At 37.6% G+C, this 23,593-nt stretch overlaps 1 protein-coding gene across 8 annotated transcripts in view; it reads left to right on the forward strand.

Moving 5' to 3' along the window:
* The window catches only part of GULP1 (GULP PTB domain containing engulfment adaptor 1), a 143,681-nt gene that overhangs the window by 44,427 nt on the left and 75,661 nt on the right, over nt 1-23,593 (forward strand). The window lies entirely within an intron of this gene.

Raw genomic sequence — 23,593 nt, forward strand, 5'->3', positions numbered from 1 at the left:
AGAATTTACTTTAGGCCTTTACATATTAGCTTTATTTTTAATTTTCCAGGATTATTTCACATTACACTGCAAGTCCAATTTTTAATTTTTTTTTTTTTTTGAAACTGTGTTGTCAGCATTACTCTGTGGGTATGTAAGTAAATCCAGTTGTAATGTGAAATACATAGATACCACGTTCCTGAGATGTACAAGGCTTTTATTCTCATCTGTAGAAAAGCAGGGTCTCTTAGGTCTGCTGAACCAGAGTATTTATAACAATTATTTTTATCACCTTGTAAAAGAAGAAGGTTAAATACTTTGCAGAACAAAGAGGAGATTATTAACCACATTTAAAATCTGTAAGATTTCAATAGGGAATTCATCTATGAACTGAAGAAGATAGACAAGGATGGGGTAAATAAATTTGGAAAAGGGAGTTTAGGAAAAATTGCTTGCTTAGCTGTGGCTGTGGAGGACTGTGGAAACTTTCCTGTTTGGAATTTTTTTTTTTTTTAATGGCATAATCAAGTGAAGTGTATTTGCCCCAGATGTGCTGTGTAAGTCTGCTAGGACAAGTGTAGTTATTTAACCAGAGTTTTCAAAAAGACAAGTTGAAATTATCTGGAACATTGTGCTCTGAGATGATGTCCAGCATACTGTACCTCACAGATTTTATAGCCTTCTGTAAATGCTGTTTGTTGTCTTCTAAAACTGCCATAGCTTCTATGAAGCTATAATTATAAAGAGTCATCCTCCCCCTCTTTAAGGAAGAGGAAAAATGGAGCATTCAGGAAGAAGTTACATTACATCCTGGACTTGTACAGTTTGAAATGTATTCTGAAAGCTGAGTTTCTTACTTGTTATTTTATGATGTGGGTATTACTGAACCCGTGCTGGATTGCTTTGGATATCTATAAGTGAGAAAATACTGGTTTTGATAAAGACAGCTTTTTGGCAACTGTATGAGAACAAAACACAGCCAAGGTGCTTCCCTGTCTTTCTCTGATAATTCAGTTGAAGAACCTCTCTGTGTATGGTTTCTGCAATGTCTGTGCCTTGAATATAAACAGTGAATTGCTGTAACTTTCTGCTGCACATCCAGGTCCTTTTGATGACAGCTTCTCTATAAATATAATTCCTGAGATCTTGGTTACAGTGGCTTTGAACAGTACAATATGAAGGAGTTTTTAAATACATTTTGCTGGCAGGCAGCTGTGTCAACAGCTTCAGGCACTATGGGGTGAACAGCAAATAAGCAAAAAGGAGTAGAGCCATTTGAGTCAGTGTAATCCCAGTTCCACTGCTCCTTTTGCTCTAACCTTGAACGCTGCATTAATGAGTGTTGCCTTCCAGAGCATCCTATGACCTTTTCTCTTGTTCTGCTTTAATATGAAAACACAGTTGGAATGCTGTTACCATATAGTTACAAAAAAAAAAAAACAACAAAAAAACACAACCTGGGAGAGCCAAGTAAAAGTGTTTACCCTTTTTTTTTTTAATTAAACAGCCTTTGAATCTCATGAGTGAGGTGTCAATCTAGGTGTGAATGACACTTAAATATGTGTTTCAGACTTGTCTTCTGGGTCAGATCCTGTGTCAGTTGACAAGAAAATGTTAGCGTGGATGCTGTCTGTAAAACCCAAATTTGCAGAGGGGGAGGCTGAGAATTTAGAGCTTCTGCTGTCCTCAGGGGACCAGGAGGTCCTCAGCTGTAGTCTCGAGTCACAAAGTCACTATGTGTGGAATAGTTAATGATTTTATCTTCTGCCTGTAATACAGAACTCTTAAAAAGACTTAGCCTAGAAACAAAAATACATTAATGAAAAATCTGAAATTACCACTCTTCTCTGTCCTTTGCACTTTTTTTAGTAGAAAAATTTGAGTGTTAGGATATCAGAGTGAGAATGCAGCATTTGTGTGCTGAGTTCAGTACTGTCATGATGATGAAATGGTACAGGATACATTTCACATCATATCAAGGGAAAAAGTATCTTGTAGCTCCAGAACACATTCTCTTAGACAAATGACCTTCAGCATTTATTATCTTGGTATCCCAATGAAGGCATGATAGAAAGCAAGTGAAATAGGCAAGTGTAATGCATTGTGTAATTACTAAAACTGACACATGTTTTGTTTGGCAGAATAACAAGGCAGTGAAATGACAACATTGTGGGGCAGTGTACAGCCTGTTAGGGAAGCTTTCTGATGTTTCAGCACTTGGTTTATGTTCTGATAGTAAACTGTATTATCAGCTATACTTTTGGGGTCTTGACCACTGGTTTGGTGAGGCAAGTGCCCAAATAACTGGGACCATCAGCAACTTGCTAGGTGAAATTATTTGAGATATTAGGATTCAAAGATAGTAAAGTGTGTTTGGGAGCTCTGACTTTTGTCCCTGGTAGCATAAATGGAATAATGAAGCACCTGGTGCAATATCCTGAAGCCTTTTTGCCTCCAATGGTCTTCTGCTTCTTGAATCAACAAAAAGTGCCTTTGCCTCAGATAAACTTGAGGTAAGAATATAGGTCTAGATTTGAGTAATATTTGATCATGGGGCTTCAGAGGTTAAAGTTTACTATGATCTTGACTTTCTTACTGAATTAAGACCACAATGAGAACCAAAATTTCCCTTTCATAGATACCAAGTGCATGTGTGATTATAAAGATGCCAAAAGTAAAATAAAATTATAGTTCAGACTATAAGGTTTGTTACTTATGTTATAAAACATAAGTTTATATATATGTCTTCTTGTGTTTCTGTGAAGATGAAAAGATGATCTAATGGCAAGAATTGCATGTTTGATAAGGAATTGGGTACTTTCAAATTTTATTACCTGTTCATTCATTGTACTGGCGTAGTTATCAGGTTGTATTATTTTTGGTGGGCTCTGTGCTGTAGCTGGAAAGCTTTGGATATTCATGCTTCTCCAATTTGTGGTTAAAAAATTATTTGGAAATCCTTGAATGCATCAACTTTGTCTTCTTAGTAACAACTGACTGCAAAAAAAGAAGAAAAGGTCTATCATATTGTAGGAAATTGTTAAATAATGTGCTAGAGGCATTGGTGTCACCTGGTTTTACTTGCCAGCTTGACTAATGATACAGGAAAAAGGGAAAACATAATTAATTGCATTGATTTTGGTGAAACTCAGTTCAGAACTAATGAAAAAAACCCTGTGGTGATTAATAGAGAAAATGGTACAAAGTGGGGAAGGACTGCATAATTTAGTTTTCTGGTGTTTTTCTTAAAGTGAAGGGGGAAAAAAAGCAGCCATGTCAGGGGAAGAAGAATGAAGTAGAGAAACAAGAAGTGAAGGAAAAGAAATAGGATAAATTCATATTCCTCACAAAGATAGTTTTTACACTAAGGCAGCAAAAGATTATATGAGGATATAGTCATTCATTCATTTCATGGATAAGGGAAATAATATTCCCTTGCTGATTAGGTAAAATTCTAGGTCTTGATGAGTCAATACTTGAAAGTTAAGAGATCTAAGAGAATTGAAGGAAATATTACAACTAAATAGCTCAGACTGAATCAACAAAAATATCAAGATTCAAACTAGGATGGCTTATTCAAACATTAAGTAAAGAGCGTATTTTCAAGTTCTTAGTTCTGCACTAGAGGGGATTGAACTTCCTTATACTGAAACAAGGTGTGGTATCATTTCTGCAGACACATTTCTTACAGGCTGTGGGAGTGCAGTATTCTATTTTTTATTTTTCCCTTTTAAGAATTATGAGACTGCCAATCAGCTTTCCATAAAGGACCAAGAGTTCTTGTCTAATTCTGCATGTCTTGTGCACTTTGTATTTAGTGGAATTAATCTAAAAAGTAGTCAGGCTACTGCTCTTTGTGTTAAGTGGTTATTTTCTTGGTATAGGGCAGATGTGGATGAGGAAATTATGGTGGAATATATGTATCAGAATTCCTATTTGAAAATACAGATCTATTGCTCACAGCACTTTAGTTTGATTTACACCTTTCCAGCAGAACTGTATTAAATTACATGAAATGTATTTCCATTGAGCTGTTGGCATTACATTTCTTAAAATGAGAAAACAATTACTGTGCTTTGATAATACTCCAGTTCAGAACTTATATCTGTCATTGCTTCTTTTTATTCTGCTACATCAGAAACTATAAAGCAGCAGTAACAAAGGTTCCAAAATGTTGGCAAATGAGTGATCTATTCCACATGAGAATTAGTGTCTGCTCTGTACCTTGGCAAGAAATTGGAATGCAGAAGGGTAAGCTGGTGAAATTGTTGCTCTGCAGTGTTTTGCAGAAAAGGATTAAGCAAATATTTTAATTTTTTTGTCATTGAGTTTTTTTTAAGATGGGAGTGAATGACTCGAGCTAGACTTTTTGTTTTCTTTTCCATAGAGAGTGCCTGTAAGAAAGCCAAAGGTTTATATACTTCAGGGGTTAGAGAGATGCTCTTGGTTTTTTCCCCTACTAAACAGCACCCCTGACACAAGGCCCACTGAGTGTATATCAGAACTGAGTTGTTGACCCAAAGCTCTCCCAGTCTAAGCATCTGTGTTTCAGTAACCCTACTGCTGAATGAGAGAATAATGTTTGCAGGCATGACACTTACAAACTGGCTTTTCCTTTTCCCCCTCTTTTTTTTTATGTCCCTCCCTTGTCCACAGCTCAGGGCTTAGACTGCAGATACTGCTAGAGCCCACTGGAGCTGCAGTCTCCTTGCTTCACTCCTCTGTAGTTTAGAGTGAAAGCCTTGCCTAGGTAAAGACCAGGCAGCAGCTGGGAGTTTCCACTGATTTACTGGGGAAAAAAAACAGCAAAACTTGGGGTTCTACAGCGCTATGGTGTATAAGAGTTCATTTACAAAACCTGTTTTAATACAGTTGTGAAAAACTTTAAATGCTTTAAATGATTTCTAAGTGTGGGTAGGGATTTTAGAAGCCCCTGGAAAATGGAATGTTTGTTGAGCTTTGTGAAAGGAAGATGAACTAAAACAATGTATCAAACTGTTACTGATCTTGAGCAGGGATAAGCAAAAGCGTTTGTTAAGCAGTCTAGTGGTTAACAAAAACTTTCTTTTGGCTGGCTTCTTTCAGCTGCTGCAATGTGCTCTAGAGCAAGTGATTAATTTGACTGTAACTTCCCAAATCCATTGAAGTACCTGGGAGAAGGTGTAGAACTGAGGTTGGCTGAGGCTGATTCTGTGAATGCTGCTGGCTTTCCCAAAGGTTGTCTTTCTCAGGGCCCCAGGATGGATTTGGCAGTGATATTTCAACCTCTGCACAGCACTCCCCTGACTTCTCTGCTGCCCCCAGTAGATCACTCAGGTGCAGCTCCTTCCTGACCTCCTTGGTGAACCATGGTGTGCAAACGCTGTATTTTGAGTAAAAGTTCCTTGGATTTGGAATTACTGCTGTGGCATTATCTTGTAGAATGGCTTCAGTTACTGCTGGTTTTCAGGAAGTCACTGTGTATGTTTATCACCTGGTTGTTCATTCTTTCTGACAACAGCAACTCAACATCTTTCCCATGGATGTTCTGGATTTGCCTTCTAGCTCTGCACTCAGGATTTCCTGATGGGTCTTTCTTTCCACGGGGAGGGGCAAAGCCTGACCCGTTTGCAGAAACTGTTGTTGATAGGACTCATTACCAGTCCAAAGCACAGAAAATAATTTTGTAAATATAGACTTATTTGAAACAGATTTGTATAAGATTCTTAGATACAAATTCTTTTGTTGATTTGCAGCAGGCTTATGTAGTGTGTGGAATTCTGGATTTTAAAGACAAATCTGGTGTTATAAATAAAGGCTTTATTTCTAAAAAATTGAGTCCTTGGGCTTTTAAAGGTGTATGTACTTCTGGTGTCCATCCTTTATTGAGTGAATAAAACATGTATCAAAGTAAAGTTAGAGCAGAAATTACATAAAAATGCACAGACCAACACTACAGAAACCTTTATGGCCAGGGTTAATCACTGACATTTTCAAAATCAGGTGTTGACAGTGATGGGATCTAAAAAAATACAAATTTATGAACAAGTTCTGAAATCACTGTAGTAGAGTAAAAAGACATCTTTCAATAACTGATTTTGTGGAGGGGTTAGAGTTTATTTTTGCTGTAGGAGTCATGTACTGCAGTAGTAAACAGTAGGAGGTTCTGGCATGCATGACCTGGTTCAGCTGGGTAGCACTATTGATTTGTTTTTTCAGCGCCTCTCTTTAGTTAATTGTAACTTTGTTTTCTGATCCTTGATTAGCACAGTGGTAACTTGTCATTACAGCATTCAACTCCCCAAGGACATGATCTATAAGGCAGACTTTTCCAGTGGAGGGTCATGATTCAGCTAGTTTACACATAATTTAAACAGCAGTTGGCCTAATACCCTGAAGTGGAATTTGAGGTACTTGTAGTCCAAGAGTGTAATACCATAAATTACTGTTTGTGTTAAGCACTCTAGAGACCTGCAGGAGAGGCCAGTGGGACACGTAATGCCCCTTGCGCTCCTTTTTCAACAGGCAAGTGAAATTAAAAGCTCAAGGAAGATTAAGAAAGCAGTTTCACTTAGAGCAAAACAGCCTTTTAATGTTTCATTGGGAAAGTTTTGTTTAATAAGAGTTGTTATAATATTTGTTTGCAAAGTATACAAGAGTATACAAGATTCTGTATTTGGATTTGTTTTAAGGGCCTATTCCAATAATAATGGGCATAATAAAAATATCTTCATTAGAGCAAGCTAATGAATTGACTTTTGCACATACTGGTGTTCTACATTTTGTGTAAGCTCAGTGCAGAACTGCCTTCAGTTACTTTAAACAGTTTTTAAGGTACAGGGAATTTGTCTCTGCTATAGCATCTAAATGGCTTTGTCGAGCAGAGCTGATGTCTCACAATGCCTCTAGAGGCAGCAAATTGAGCATAAATGAGTTGAATTCATGTCTTTTCTGACTATTTTGGCACAACCTGTCTGTGGACTGAAGTGTGACTGTCACCACACCCAAGAAGAGACAGTTAGTTATTTACTGCAAGATTTCTGATGTACACAGAGGCTGGGATTTCCAGTTCAGTACCACAGCACATGGCAGGGTGGAAGGTGGCAGAGAGTGTCCTGCTGCTCTTCTGCTTTTCAGCGTTTACAGTCAGAGCTTTCTTTTGTAGCATATGATTGGAGAAAACTTCAACAGTTTTTTGCAGGGCTTTTTTTGCTTTTTTTCCTGCACAGTTTCCTTACGGGAACTGTTTGTGTCAGTGCAGAAGGGCAGTATGAGTAGGAGTAAATGTTTGGACAGAAGGCAGCGAGGAGCACAACTGCTCCAAGAGTGTGTTAAATCAAATGTGAAACTATTTACGTGACTAATGATAGAGTAACATCAGATCTGCAGTGTTTGAATGGCTGTAGCTCTGCAAAATGGTTTTCAGCCTCTGAGGTGGGGAGTAATTTAAGTGCATTAGCAATGTTTTTAAAGAAACAGAAGCTATAATCTAGATTGTTGGGATTTTTAAGTAGCTGTACTTTAATGTGATTGAGTCAAAACTGTAGAAAACTTACTCTCTCATAGGGTGATAACTAAAATTATAAGTCATGGTTGGATATGGTTTTCCCCCAGAGGGTAATTGGGCACTGGAACAGCCTCATCAGGGAAGCAGTCACAGCACCAAGCATGAGTTCCAGAAGTGTTTTTGGACAATTATCTGAGATGCATGGTGAAATTCTTGGGGCTGTTCCATGCAGGTCCAGAAGCTGGACTAAATGATCCCTGTGGGCTTCTTACAACTCAGGAAAAACATGAAGTAGTATGTTTGAATAAGCAGTATTAAGCATAACTAAGCATATAACTATTAAGTATGTACATTCAAAAGATATTTTTCCTTTAAAGCACTTAAAAACATTTGTGTAGGGAATGTGAACGGTGTTCTGAGTTTAAGCAAAATATATGAAGATGGTGTTCAAGTAGGTGGGCAGAGTTGTTATTTACACAGTCTGGATTCTGAAAGTCTTTCCTGTAGATCTTTAAGCCTACAAAAAACCATAGTGAAATCCAGTCTTAACTGCAAGGTGTTTGCATGACTGGATTTTGGTTTTCTGTTTTTGTTGTGTGTGATTTTTTTGATTCAAAAGTGGATTCTGTTTCTAGGGGACAGGAATTTCAGCGCACCTGTAAAAACCTGTGAGCTCCATACCGTTAACCTTGATCTGCTTGTGGAAAGCTCTGTTCCTCTTCTTTGCAGTGTGTGCCGAGCTGCCCCCATCCCTGCTGTCTGTCTGCTGCTGGATCTCTGCCTCCCCAACCGCCAGACTGGTTTTAGCACTGCTTTGTCTTGGTTCCTTTATTGCCTGTGGTGTGGGCAAGGAGCCAGCAAGGCTGCAGCCAAATGATTCAGAATGTGAAATGTCTTCCAGGTCTGCTTCAGTGCTTTACCTTGAGCTTCTCACAGTCACCTTTCGTACAGGCATCCTGCTGTTTGGGAGAGTCACTCCTTTCCACAGAGCCATTAAACGTTAGCAAGTTTTGGGGGGGGTGATGATTCTGCCACATCTCTAATTAATTTCTTCTTTATAGGCAATTATATATTTTTTTAACCTGCATCTAGGTTGCATTATTGCTATTTTTAGCTCAGCATTAGGCTTTAGCATCTCTTCAAGTTGAGCAGTTATATAATTTTAAAACATTTTTATCTCCAACTTTTTGGTGTATTATTAAAATAAATATGTGCATTGCAGTGCCTTTTGGCATAATATGTAAGGTCAAAGTATAACTACCCTTTAGTTTAAGGTACATTGGAGATGTAATTCTAACTGCTGTATCCCTTTTAACTTAAATAACCATAAGAACAGAGGTGTCTCCTATGGAAGAAAGGACTTCATCAATATCTAGATGTCCTTTGTAATCCAGAAGTTTCAGCAGCCAGGGAAACTCCATGCTGCAGTTGGTAAAGCTTTTGGATGTCCTACTGCATCTTTACAATTTACTGTAATCAAATTACAGCAGAATAATTACTGGGCAGAATAGCCCAGTTGGTGTTTCACAGGACACAAGGAATGAATTGATGTCCCAGCCATGACCAATTCCAGGTGGAGGTAAGTGTGTCTGAAGTGGTTGCCAAAAAAGGTTGTCAATAGCCTGAACACAGGAAATCAGTGATTAAAAAAGCAAACAAATAAAAATCTGATGGATTCTGTTCCTGTATTTGTCTTTCTTCCCATCTGCCCTCCCCAAACCACAAATACTGTTGGGAAGGATATTTGAAAGAAATGCCATCATGTGCCTGGTCTCTCTTTCAGTGCTTTCTTGGGTTAATTCCATTCTGCAATTGGTACTGCTCCTCAAAACTACTTGTTTTATTCTTTGCTCATTAGAAATACACAGTGGCTTGCACTTTCTGCTTTTATAGAGCTGTACTTTTCTCGATGAGTGAACAGATGAATCAAAGTACCAGAGGCCTCCTCCAATGGGTTTGTGAGACAGCTCTGTAGTGTGTGTTACTTTTTGTAGTAGAGATGTAGACAGAGAAGTTACACAGCTGCCCTCTAGCTAACCCTCAATCTGGCTTTTAACTGCAAGTCTCTTCCATATTTCTGAATCATGTCCAAGCCAATCCACCTGTGGTCAGCAGCTCAGTGGCTTTGCTCTGCAGATACTATTTATCAGGTCTTTTTTAATTTATTTTTCTTTTTCTGACACTGGTTAAATGATATGTGAAATTGAAAAATTCATTCTCAATTTCCAAATGCAATCTGTTGCCACTTGTTCTTTTCATTTTTAAATTACTTCATTTTTAAGATCTCTCTCCCCACAGTTAAGATTCCTAACAAGTATAGAAGAGGTTGTATTTTTTCCTGTCCTTCAGGAGAAAAAGATGAACTGCAGTCTTTTTTTTGGTGCTCTTCAGAGAGGGAAATAATTACATTTCATATCTCTGTTTGGTATGAAAACACATAATATTCTTGTAATTTGTCTTGCTGAAGGTACTGTGTTGTAATTAATCTTTTATTTATTCTCCCATTGTTTATGTATTTGGTTTGGTATTTATAAATCACTGCATGTAATTTACTCCCAGAACTGAGAAATTTACACATTTATTTATTATGTCAATCCAGGTTCAAGGCTGTTTTATTCTTTTGCAGACAGGAGTATCCTAACTACATTTAAAAAAGGTTACTATTAAGTTAAGCACTGAAGCAGTAAAGTGCCCTTGCTCTCCTTTGGGTTACTTCCTTTTTGTAGGAAGTTGCTGCTTCATGCTCAGCTTTAACATTATTGTACTGCAAGAGTGGCAGGACTGGAGCTTCTCAAAGCATAATCAAAGGCCAAGATCTATTAGGACTGATGTTTCCACTGTTCTGCAACCTTATTTTCTGATTTTTATTAACTTTTTTGGTATTTGGGATACTTTCACCTGCTCCTGGAGTGGAAATACAAAGGCCAGCTAGCCTTGCAAATGTTTGGGAGACAGTGTGATCTAACATGTGGGTGTTTTGAGAGTAACTCTACTTTGACAACTCGAAAACCTGATAAATGATTTAGAAGTGAATAAAAATTTACTTAATTGACTCTCTAAGCATATATACTCTTTAAAACATCTATATTTTGCATTTTTAAGTCATTATGGGACTTGAGAGGAAGATGAAAAACCCTACCAAAGGAGAATTCTAAATAAATGTAATTTTAATATTTCTAAATTTAACCAAAAATCTACTTTGGCAGGAACATTAAAGTTTTGGTCTGTTAAAAAAAAAAAAATTAAAAAATTAAAGGGTATCAGACCTGAATACCCAAATAAGTCATGTTTCAATGATGCAGAATAACAAAAAATAAAGGCTTGCTGTGTTATTGTTTTTTACACTAGGACATTTTTTTGGAAAAAATATTGAAGTGTCTCTCTGAAGTTTGTTACACCTATAATAAAAGCATTTTGGAAAAAAAAAATTAAAAATTAGGAACATTAAGACTAATGGTATTTAATTTTAAACTTTTAGCTTCTGCTGTGAGGTTCATGACTCTGTGGTGGTATGTAGGGATTCTGTCACAGGCCCTCTTCCTCAATCTGCCTGCATCCCTTGTTCTTTGAGAAGGTTTTGTTTTCCTGGGTGAACTTAGTGCTTTTTGCAGACTTACTGCTCTGACAGTAACTCTCTAGCATGTCCATTATCACGTGTTTGCTCAGCCATACTGGACATGAATATGCAAGACTCTAAAAAAGGATTTGTGCCAGAGTGCTCCTGTGGCTGTGGCAGGGGTGGCAGCAGCTCGGGGTGAGGTGACAGCCCAAAGGGTGGCTGTTCTGTTACAGACATCTCTGAAGAGTTCTCTGCCACCTTTAAATAAATGGCATGGCTCAGTGCTTTTGCAATTTTCCCTCACTAAGGCGCTGTGTGTTTGAATTGTTATTCACACAACGTTCCAAGAGATCCCTGAACAAGTGTTCATCTAAAACTGCCAGTCTTAAAACTCCATTTATTCCTCCCCTCCGCTGAGGAGATAAAAATTAAAACATGCCTCTGAATATTCTTCTACACATCCTGATTGTGGACATTCACTCAAAACACAGAGTGTGTTTCCAGGTGTTGGCTTCCCAGCACCTGCTTCTGCATTTTTATACATGCATATATATATATATATATATATATATATATGGTATCTCCAGTGTTTTATCCTTGAGTGCTAAATGGAGGCAGAAATGTCTTCTCCTGAACATCATTCTCTGTGTCTCTGCCCTCCCATCTATAAAATGAAAGTGAGCTATGAAGGTGGCAAGCCTTTATTATGTGATTAAAGAAGGTGTCAAATATTGTGATAATGGCAGCTCTATGGATATTTAAGAACTGATAGCTAATCCAGGTGATTTTCTAGTAAGTCAATTGCCATTCACCTTACAGAAATGATTTACTGCAGTTTAGAGAATTTCTGTTATTCAGATAAGCCATCTTAATTGCACAGATAATGGCTTATTGACAGCTACAAGATAAAACATAGAATTTTAACCTTGAGTCAAAGTGGTAATTTGTTACAAATGTAAAGGCAAGTCTATATTTTTTTTAATTCTTTTCTTTGGAGAGTGGATCACATTGCTTGTAAAAATATCCCTGATTGATAACATGATAAGACTGACTTTTTATTTGCCAATATCACCAGACTCTTCTTATACACCTTGGACTGCACTCATGGTCATCCTTTGTGCTCACATTTCCATGCTGCTGGGTAGGTATCTTTTCAACAGCAGAAATGTTATTAACTCTTGCTGATGAAGATGCACAGATCTCTGGTTAGCAGTCTGTTGAATAAAGATAGTTCTCAAAATTAACTTTTTCGATAAGGGGAGGTAGCAATGTCTACCAACAACTTCCCATTTATCATCAAGGAAATTCTATAGGATTTGGTTACTGACTTTTTGAGCTTTGAAAATGTACCAATTTGAAACCATCTCAATACAGATAAGTAAAAACAAGTATCAAAAAAGATTGTTTGTATAAGTAAAAAAACCAAAATGTTTTGACTTGGAGATGAAAAGTGCAGATCTTCTAATGCAATGAAATATCAATTTATGATTTTGATCAACATATTGTAAGGGAGTATTCACGAAACAGGCAGATCAATAGATGTAAATGTCACAAGTGAGGTTGTTCATGACCCTGAGCAAAGCAAAGATTTGCTTTCCTCTGAATGAATATTCAGTGCTGGAAACCTTGGACATAGTCCTGGAATTACAGCTATGTACAAAAAAGACCCCCCAAACCCCCCTGTCTTGGTTTGAAAGACAAATATCTGCTAAAGAAGGCAGGATCCTCCCTTGGAATGGAAAATATAGACACCCTTCCTTCCATATTATTAGCATTTTGAAATTAAGGGACTCTCAGGCAAAGATATGGGGATAGGAGTAACAGTTATTTACTAGTATGTATAATAAAGCAAACAAACACCAATGACAGCATTAACAACACACAGAACCAAAGGTATAGTGGTGAATTGTTCCTCCTTTTATTCCAGGCATTTGGAAGAGAATCTCTGGGTTTCAAATTTCTTAAATGAAAAATAAGAGTATAATTTGTCCAGGACCTTGCATGAGTGAACTACACCCTGTTCACAGAACAACATGAGGGGAATATGAGCTGCCCTCAATATCGAACAGATTAATTTCATCTCGGATGGTAAGCTAGGACCATTTGAAAGATGGAATACTTGCTTCTGTTAAGGAAGGCACAGCAAGTCATAGTGGTAAACAAAGTGAAGAAAAAGTAACAGAGGTTTGGCAGAGAGATGGGGAATTTCTGTCCACAAATACACTGTAGTAATTCATGGCTCCAGTACTCCCAACTTCCAACATTGCTTCCTCTTCAGTTTATCAAGGCATGTATTTTCACATATAATTTTCTCTCCTAGCTTAAATAATGCTTTATGCTTTCAGTTTGTAAGGAAACTGCTAATTAGTCACTTTAATTTTCATCTCTTCCCTCCCCATATTTCTTCTTCATGTTTTTTTCTTTATATGTAGAAATCTGTGTTGCAGTTCACATTGGTATTTACATTGAGGTTTCCTCAAGAAAGGTTTTTCTCAGGTGGTCTCAATGCTGCTGTTCTTTGGCTGCCTTCTTTTTTTTCTTTTATAAGCAGAGTCCAAGATGTAAGAATTCAGTAGCAGTCCTTTTTGTCCACCTGCAGGAGACAGTGGAGAGTGCACATCTATGTATCTGTCTATGCAGTAAAGCAATTTTCAATGAAGAATGAACTTTGCTTTAGTTTTCTTGCATACATTTTCTATTAAAACAGAATGGGTTTTAGATGGATGTGAAAAACTACAGCTAAAGTTGCAATGTGTTTGAGCAGGATAATTTTAACACTGGCTGGTAATGACTATTCCCTGTTAAAGAAATCTTCATATGTTTCTGCATTTCTCAGTAATTTGCTTTGTGCTCATTTTTTACCAAAAAAAATTTGCAACCGAAGTAGAAGCAAGCTGTTTAGGATGGTAATTTCACACAAGCTTAGTTTTTTTCAGTAGTCCTAGCTATTTCTTTTTAAATGAACTGTGAATTACGTAAACACCAGTAGAAATGCACAGTTTGCTCTCTTGAATTGTCATTCTCTGACTTTATAGCAACATTATAGACTCTTGGAAAAGCAGTATTGAGACAATGTTCATGAAGGTGTGTTTGTATATGAATCCAAAACATCAAGTAATTTAATTTTCTTTGGTGACTGCCAGTAGTATTTGCAAGTGATTGTCCTGGAACTAACTTAAGGAATCTGAACAGTTCATTGTGATTCCTAAAATCAGCAATGCTGCTCATAAAATCAATATGTTGTTGGGGAAGGAGCAGGGCAGATGAGTGTTTGGTTTAGTTTAATTGTGGGATACAGGCTGTAGTTTCACACTGATGTTCCTGCTTTTGTTTTAACAGCTGATTCCTATGTTTGGCTTTTGGAAAAAGCATTTTCTCAAGTGCATGAGTGCACTTTGTGCTCTGTGGTTTGCCCCCTTGAACAGAGTGTTGATAACTGTAGGAGAAGATTCTCCTGCTGTGTGTTACAGGGGTGTCAGTGAGTGCTGGTGGAGCTGTGTGTGTTAATGCAGGAGAACAGCTGTCAGCACTGCGAGCTGTGCTTTCCAAAGAAGTCAGGCAGCTCTGGGTGCTCAGGTGCCTCATGCCCACTGGTAGGGACAGATGTTACAGAAGTATGAACAGAGTTTAAGTTCAGTTAGCCTGCAATCTTCACCTGCACAAACAGATTTCAAAATCTCACTCAAAAGGAGTCACGTTTGATACACTGTGTATTCATATGCTGAGTTCTTGAAACCTTGGTAGTGAAGCTTAAGTTTATTCGAGGACTGAGGTGCTGTGAAATGATAATAGTTCTGCTTCAGTGTTTGCAAATCTAGTCACTGTACCCAGAGCCATAGACCAGAATTACTATCTCAGAACTGTAGACAAAAAAAAGGGAAATGACTGGCACAGGCATTTAAGCTGTTCAATATGAAACTGTGGCAAGGGTCCATTTCCATTTTTTTAAACGTTGTACTTCCAAATTTTGAAGTTTGGTGTTTTCTGATTTTTTTTGTTTGTTGTTTTGTGTTGTTTTTTCCCTTATCTCCTTGTGGTCCCACTCCCCCCAAGAGGATAGCTTAAAAATTTCTTTCTTTGAAAACATGACAGGTGTTGGTCTGTATTTCAGTACTTTCCAATAAATTACTCTAGGATGGATCACTTGCCAAAATCTTGAAATAAGATTAGTAGTGACTGTAATGGTGTGCAAAACCTGAATGTTTCTCCTGAATAGACACGATAATGAACTATTTGAATATACACTGGATTTGAAAGACATAGATGAGGAGATTAATTTGTAATAAATAGGATTTTGGTTCCCATGATTTTATGTCACTTCCCATATCTGTGCTTTTAACTTCATACCACAACCTTACCAAAATGGTTGGATTCTTCAAACTATTCAGATAAGCTAAAGGAATGTAAAGTGATAAAGCCTAAAACCCAATATAATCTTGTTTTCAACATACTCCCTCTGAGATTCATTTAGTATAAGTGAGAAAGTGGATATTGCCAACTTTTCTCAATTTTGAAAATTGTTGAAATCACTTAATAAAGTCCATCTGATCTATATAAATAAAACTTAATACTGTTCTTGAGGCTGGCCAGTTAAAGCAAGGAATCTGAATGCATTAATGTTAATGAGAAATCTATTGATTTTAATATTAAGGGATTGTGTTCAGGATCACGGATTTTAAGACTTTAAGTGAATGACACTTTTGTATGTCATTGTTTCAGAAGTATGTAATATGTGAATAAATTGATTATGAGAAAATAAATTATTGGAAATTTTTATGATAGTGATTTTTTCCATCATATAACCATTAGCATTGGAGCTAAATGCTGGTAGGAATTGGACTGTAAGAGACAAGAAGGCCAGCATATATAGCCTGCATAGCAATCTGTATGCTTAGAGTTTATACAAGCTTCTGGTTCCCCTTTGAGAGACAGCTATGGGACAAGGGACCCCAAATTAAAGTATAAACTTGTTTGGACTCTAAGTCCTGCATTTCCATAACAGGATGACCTTTGCTAATTTTGTATCAATCTTTTACTTTAAAAAACATACCCCAATAAAAACAAAATGCCAAAAGCTTTTACAATTAGAAGAAAAAACCCAAACTGAATTCAGAGACTTAGGAAACCATTTGGAATGTCATAGTTCAGATCCCTTGAGGAAAAGTTGATTATATTTTTCATTTTGCATTTATAATAAATTGGACTGAGCTTTGAGAGGGACTGTAGCAAAGAATACATCTAGTGTGTGCTGTACAGGAGTAATGAAAATACAGGAGCATGTGTAGGGAGCATTCTTCTCTTGCAGCTTGTTCCCTAGTAGCTACCCAGATTTTTATTGGTTGCTTTTGTCTAAATAGATATCTGGGGTTTTCATTTCTTCATAATCGTCTTTGGAACATCAGTAATCAGCCTTTGAACTTCAATTAAGGTTAATGCACATTGAGGGAAGCACATGAAGTGGTCTTCTGGGACCTGTTGAGCATATGTGCACAATGGTATGTCTGATGCACTTTTCAGGATTGGCCAAGTGTACTTTGGTAGAGGAGAAAAATTATGCCTTTTGTTAAAATCTCGTGCCTCCATAACATATCTGCTAAATATGATGAGGTTTTACTCTTAAGTGGATCTAAACCTATTTCTGAAATTGATGTGCTTTGTTTGGAGATTTACCTTCAGAATACCTAATGAGTCTTTTGGTCTCTGCCTTTTCTGTAAGCAGCACTTTTTACAATGTGATTATGAAAATGCAGTGAATGCAGTAAACATAACTGGAAAAAATTCAGAAGGTTTAACAAAAAGTTGCTGCTCTTTTGAGACCTGAACATTTCAAATACATTCCCTCCCCATTAAAGAAAATACAAGGAAGGAATTGAAAATCATCTGCCAGTAATTAAATAAATAGGTTCTCCAGATTGCTGTAGGACAATCCACTCTTCCAGAGGAGAAACAGTGATGCCAGCATAGAAGCAACCATACTCTATGTCAGAAAATACCTTTCTTTTGACTGTATCTATCTATTCAAGAAAGGACTGTGTGTGAAACTCTGAGAAATTGCTCCTCCTGTAAATGAAAAGCTCAGGTGTCCAGTTATCCCTTCCACCAGAACTGGTTTATTGTTAAGAGCTGTTCTGTGTTTACCTGTCTGTGGTAAACCCCAGCGATACACTCTGTTGCTGTTAAAAACAGAATACTCACAAAGCTCCCCAGGTGCTCCATCATCCATCTAAAGGTAGTGGGACAGGCAGAAATCTTGTTTTGATTCTATCTAGTTGATCAAATGGCTAATGGGATGTGAAATACAGAATACTCTTGTCTGCAGGATGTTTGCCATCTGTCTGTCCTTTGGAAGCAGATGAACATGTCTGAGCTCTTTGGGAGAGAACATAAAACCTTTCTACTAGCTCTGAGCATCTGACACTTGTAAGTTCTTGTACAGTGGAGTAAGAATTAGGCTGACAAGACTGAAATCATTAATGTTTTACTCACTGGTGCTTGTGGACTGGAAAAAGAAAGCTCCTCTTATATCTTGTGATTATTTTGTCATAATGAAGCAAATAATAGAACCGGTTTCTGCAGAAGAGGATGCTCTTGTGCTTGAAATGACTCCTTTTGTTTGGACAGTATAAACTTCAGTTTGTCCAATGAGTCATGTAATCCACTAATATGTATCAGCATAATTAAACATAATAAAAATAATTGCTTACAAGTAAATATGCTGAGAAGTGCAATTTTTTTTTTTTTTTTAATTACATTGTTCCTAATACTTTAAACGACATCTAGAGAAATATTTTTGTGGAACAAGTACATTTTCTGTTTGTCTGTGGTTTTTGAAGGTTGTTCCATTATCAACTTGTCTGAGGATTTATTGGTGCTTGCAACAGTTTTAAACACATTTTCTTCATTGTTCTATTTCAGTACTGAAGTTTATTCTTGTTATACTTATTGGTGTTGATATTTCTTCTTGCTGTAAAACAAAAGTTGGTGATAACCTTGCCCAAGGAATTGTTTTTGCTGTCAGCTGTCTGAGTGATATCCCCTTGTTACCTGTTTACCCCTCTCTATTTTCATTTTTTTCCTATTGAAAGGGACAGATTATTTTAGGAAATGGAAGAGTAAAAAATCACCTAGAAAAGTTTTGTGAAAACTGCTATGAAATGCATGAGTTTCATATGGATTTTCTGCTTCCTGGACTCTCTTTGATATTGATATTTATAGCAAAACACTACTCTCTGCTTGTCCTTGGTTCCTGCGAATACTTTTTGGCAGATCTACTCTATGAGAATGCTTTACCTGTAGTCTGAAAGACTTGTTGCTGTGGGCTGGAAAGCACTTGTCACAGCAGTACTAGGCTTATACTGCTTGAGAGAGGGGAAGAAAAATATAGGGCATGTGTGACTCTTGTACCTTCCTGGTGGTTTCAGGAACTTGGGGAGAACAGGGTGATCTGTCAGACCACAGGAAGGTCTTTAGCCTTCAGATTGGGATGTTCCTGCCCATTCCATTTACAGAAGGAAAATCAGTGTATTGGAAGGTGAAGTCTTTTTTTAAGGCTGTGGCTTCCAGCTGTTTTGGTGTTTGCCCAGTTCATTTCTGTCTTCTCTTCACTGACACCAGGTGAGCCGCAGTGACACCTCTGGGCACTTCACTCACCTGGAGCCCTGGCTGCAGGCCCGAGGGTCTGCAGGTCTGGGCTCTGTCCCATTGGCAATACTGTCATCTCAGCAGCAGTGCCTGCTTTGGTGGGAAGATGGGAATTTTAGATGGTAGACCAGCTCTTTATGTGTTAGCCCTGCCCCATCCTCTGCAAAGTTGAAAAACTGCAAGGAGTAATTTTGTTATTTCTACAGATTGACCTTCAGGAGGAAAGTATGGCTCTGGCTAATGAATGTTTTTGAAAATGTGGTGATGAATAAAACCATAAAAATAAAGTTTTCCAGTGACTGAATGTTTTCCTTTATACTCCATTTGTGCTTCTGTGAATTGTAAAGCACAAGCATAGGCTAAGAACTTCAGTTGACAGAAAGATTTTCAACTTTGGTGAAGCCCATGGAGTTAGTTTTGAGTTATTTTTCCTGCATGTTTTTGTAGTACTAAATTCTATTTAAATACTCTTGTGGCTTACAGTCCTACAGACTGTTGTATTATGTTTATAAACATAAAGAGCCTATGTGTTTTCTTAGCCATGATTGAAAGTGCTGCTTTCCTAGCATGACAGTGCATGTTTGGGTTGGCACCTAAATATGTTCATTGAGGAGTCATTTTTAAATTATTTTACTGTTTCAGAGGAAAAAGGGTTTTGGCAACTTAGTGCTGTATTTACCTTCATACAAAAGGAAGGGAAAGTCCCTCCTAATATTAAGATGTTTACTTGGGTTTGTGTATTACCTAAGGCAGTCTTGTATTATCATAATTTTTTTCTCTCTTATGCCCCATGTCACACTAAGGCAATATTTTCATGAAGTTTTGGTTAAATCAGAAAAATATTTACAAAGCTGTTATTATATTCCAGTTTCTCATCTTTCCTTCAGAAATAACTTTATAAGCTTAAGTTTCATTTCAAGTCAATGAATCACACATTCCTGTCTGCTGCAGCCCTTTTGAAACAGGCTTTAAGACATTTTGTGCTTCATTCTTTAAGGAATGTTACCCAATTTGCTTTAAAGGCTGGGATCTGAGATGGGGAAGAGACAAATCTTCATGTCTTCTGAAGCTAAATTTGCCTTTGTAGGGAAACTATATGTGTGTGCAAGGGAAGAGACAGATTGGACTTGTATTTTTTGTTATGGGGAGTGGATGGGTAGAAGTTGAACTTTTTAGGGAGGTTTTGTTGTAATTTTTTGTGGAATGAAAAAGAAGTATAAAATCAAAGATTCAGACTAGGTAATTATACTATAGTTATAGCCTGTGCCATTCAAAGGGACTGACTGGGAGGGAAACTCCAAATAAGTCCTCAGGAATATTTCTAAGAGGAAATAAGAGACAAAGGAGATGAGTTACATCCATGGCTTGTTTCTTTCCCTTCCTAAGTGTGTTCTCTTGGCTTGTCTGAGACAGCTCTAAATTTAGAAAACATATCAAACCCCAGCATTCTGCAGGAGCCTGCAGGCGTGTGAAGGCGCCTGTGTGGAAATTCAGTGTTGTTTCAGCAGGCAGCGAGGGCTGCTTGTGCTGGCAGCTGGAAGTCTGCCACTCCACTTCTTTGTTCACTGCCTTTGCTGCATAAGGCAGGAGACAGTCACCAACATGAGTGTCAGTGTTAAAAAGGAATTACTCAGTAATCTCTGCCACCCTTGCATTCCCCAGTCCAAATACCTGCCAACACCACGGTCGCCAAGGCCACTTGTTTCATTGCACCCCTTGCCATTCTGCAGTTTCCTCCTTGCTGTGACAGGACCTCACCATGCAAACCAAGGGGTTAATGGCAGTGAAGAAAAAAGGAGATGGTGTTTGCTTTCTCTGTGACTGCTTAAAATTTGATATGACAGCTTAAACACTCACCTGCCCACGACATATGCCCATGTCAGTGTTCAGGCTGTGGGTGTCACGTCTCCTGCTCAGGGTGTTCTCTGTCACTGAAAAATTTAGTGCAGTAAAATTATTTTCTAAGCCTTTTCTCTCTTTTTTTTCTTTTTGTTTCTTTTATCTCTGTCCTGAAGGAAATAACCTGATATTACCCAGATTTTCCATAGTTTGTACCTGTCAGAACTCCACATTTTTTCAGTTAACTGTTTTGTGAAATCCTGTGTAGGCTTTCTATTTCCCAGTAGGGTTTGGTTTCTGGACAAAGCTGAAGAAAACTCTTCTTTGGAGTAAGGTGGAGAAACATTTTTTTACCTAGGTGTGTCTTCCTGAGTGATGAGTAATGGAATGGCTTGGTCTACATTCCTATTCCCTAATGCCTCTGATTGTTAACAGCAGCTTTACCCTAGAAAGTCAAGTGATTTTTAGGGAGGACTCTGCCCTTGTGCAGAGGCCCCCTGCACCAGAAAGGGACTCTTTGCTTCCTTGCTCCTAAAAGTTTTATTCTTTGTCATTGGAACAAAGATATTTCATGATATGTCTAAACATAACTTTGCTTTTCTGATTGAAAACTTAGCAGCCCTGTGTACAAGTCTGATAACTACCCTCGTGCCCCAAGCCTCACTGAGGAGATTGAAATTAACCTTGTGCTGTTTGGCTTGGCCTTTTATAAATAGCAAAATTTTATGTAGCATTTAATTAATTATCTGCTTTTTGAGTGTCTGAGAGGTTGGTGATGTTCATATCAGAGTTTGAGGGAATTGTAAATGTGGTTGCATGTAGCTAATTCTGTTTCCCTGTTTAATAACATTTTCTGTGTGAAGTGGAAGTACACTGATTGTTTTGATACTGTTTGTTGCCTAAACCACATCTCTGTTTTGTTCTACTAATGTTTTGTTGGAATTGAAATTATGAACATAGTTTTGGAAATACTGCCCATTTTTAGCTAAGAAGTCGATAAATTTTGGCTTTTATTATCATAGGTTACATCAATGGTAATATATCCTTGCTCATGAGGAAGAAACATGCACTTAGTTACACTGTGTTTTAAACAAAATACTTGAATGGTGACCTCTAGAAATGTGGCCAGCCAGCTGCCCTGTGATGTGCCTGCAGAGCTTCTATTTAGAAGATGCTCTATCCAGTAACCATCTCAAATATGTTCCTTAGCAGTCTCTTGGATGAGGACAGGAATACACAAAAGGCATTCTGAAAAGGACATGTTATGGTCCCATCATGGAGAACTAAAGTGTTTGGTCTGGTGCTGTGCAAGACAAGTGCCAGAGATATCTTAGAGGGGAAAGGAAGTTTTTTGCTCAAAACTGACTGTGATAATTCATGAGGATGAACATCCCGAACAAAGCTGTGCTACTGCTTATATATCCTAAACATATCTAATAGGTTTCTATGTTAAACCTGTAAGTTAAACACACTTGCAGTTGTTTAAAAAGATGAAATTCTAATGTTCCTCCTTATTATTTTATTTCAACTGAGTTGATTGTCCTCACGCTGATGAAAACCCCACAAGGTGCCTGCCCTCCCAGGAGAGCTGCTTGTGCATTCTCAGCTTCTGGGGACACTGATGAGTGTTGGAATTCCCCCATTAATGCCACTGCACTTTCCAGGGATGCTGCTGAAACCATTCCTAGAACTTGAGAGTCCTCTTGGGTGTTTTTTGGTTTCTCTGCCCGCTGTACATGCACAGCTTTCCGTGTGGTGCTGCTGATAGTGCGGGCAGAGGATGCTCTGGGGGTGGGTGAGGCTTCCCCAGCCTTGCTGCTTGAACTGCTGGGCACCAGATGCACTCTCTGGGCTTTGTATCGAAATCATGGCATGGAAATACATGGATAACTCTTTTCTGTGCTTATTGTGCTATGCCCTCTCTCCTTAAATGCTCAGTAAAATCTGTAAAACAGCGATCTGGTACCTGTGCTTAAAGGAACAAATGGTTGTTTTTATGTCCATGGTGCTGTGTAAGTTTATTTAAACCATTAAACAGAGTTTGCTCCTTCATTCTCAAAGGACTGTGTGAAGTCCTTTGCATCAGTGATTAGTGGCAAATAAAATTGAGGTTTTGTTGTTTCCTTGGGTTTTTTTTAGTGTTTTTTTTTGTTTTTTTCCCCTAGCTGTAATCTCCCATGTGTTCCAACCTGAAAAATACCAAATATTTATATGGAAATTTGGATAATGCTTCAATCCAATTTGCTTTAATTGGTATTGAACTTACTTGAAAAAGAAAGGTAAGCACCACAGGAAGCATTCATGAGCTGCATAAAGTATCATAAATGAATTTCTCATCTTAAAGCTGACATTTGAAGTACTGGCATAAGTTTTGTTTTTATTCAAAGCAAAAATACTGTTCTAGTTGATTAAAAAAATCATCTGATAGCAAAGTATTTTGATTTTCTTTTTTTACCATCCCTCTTTTTTTCTTTTCCTTTGACTGGACTGTGTGGAGAGCAGAGAAAGGGCACTGATGCAACTTTGCTTGGAAGGTCTGAACAGAATGAAAAGTAGTAATGGGAATATCTTTACATATGTTTATAAAGTAAAAGCTCTGTAGTGCAGAATGTGATGGTGCTGAATAGCTTTGGGTGTAGTGATTTTATTGGGTTTTTTAATGTTGGTAAATAATAAAACTAAAAAATAGTATTGTAAATCAAAAATTAAATAAGAATTTAAGAATGGATCCATGTTTTCAAGGGAAGAAAATACAGAAATTACTGTACAATCTGAAGAAAATGGAGTAAGGATGTGGTAGCACTGATAGAAAGCAATTTTATCTGTATTGAGACCCTGAGTGAAGAAGAGTCGCTATATTGTGATTTTTACTTTCTTTCCCCAGTGTCAAGCTCATGTGAAGATGAAAGCCTAGCTTGAAATAATCTGACAGCCTAAATGACACAAAACAAGGCAGTGCAAATGTGAACTGAGTGTTTTTATGGAGTCTTGTAGTCAGCATTCATTTTAAAGCTTGCTTTCCAACCTATTTGTGTGTGGTATTTGTCTTCATGTATATTAATGCCACCTGCTCTGTGCCTCTGAACTCT

The sequence above is a fragment of the Parus major genome, chromosome 7 (assembly GCF_001522545.3).
Source record: "Parus major isolate Abel chromosome 7, Parus_major1.1, whole genome shotgun sequence".
NCBI classification, from domain to species: Eukaryota; Metazoa; Chordata; class Aves; order Passeriformes; family Paridae; genus Parus; species Parus major.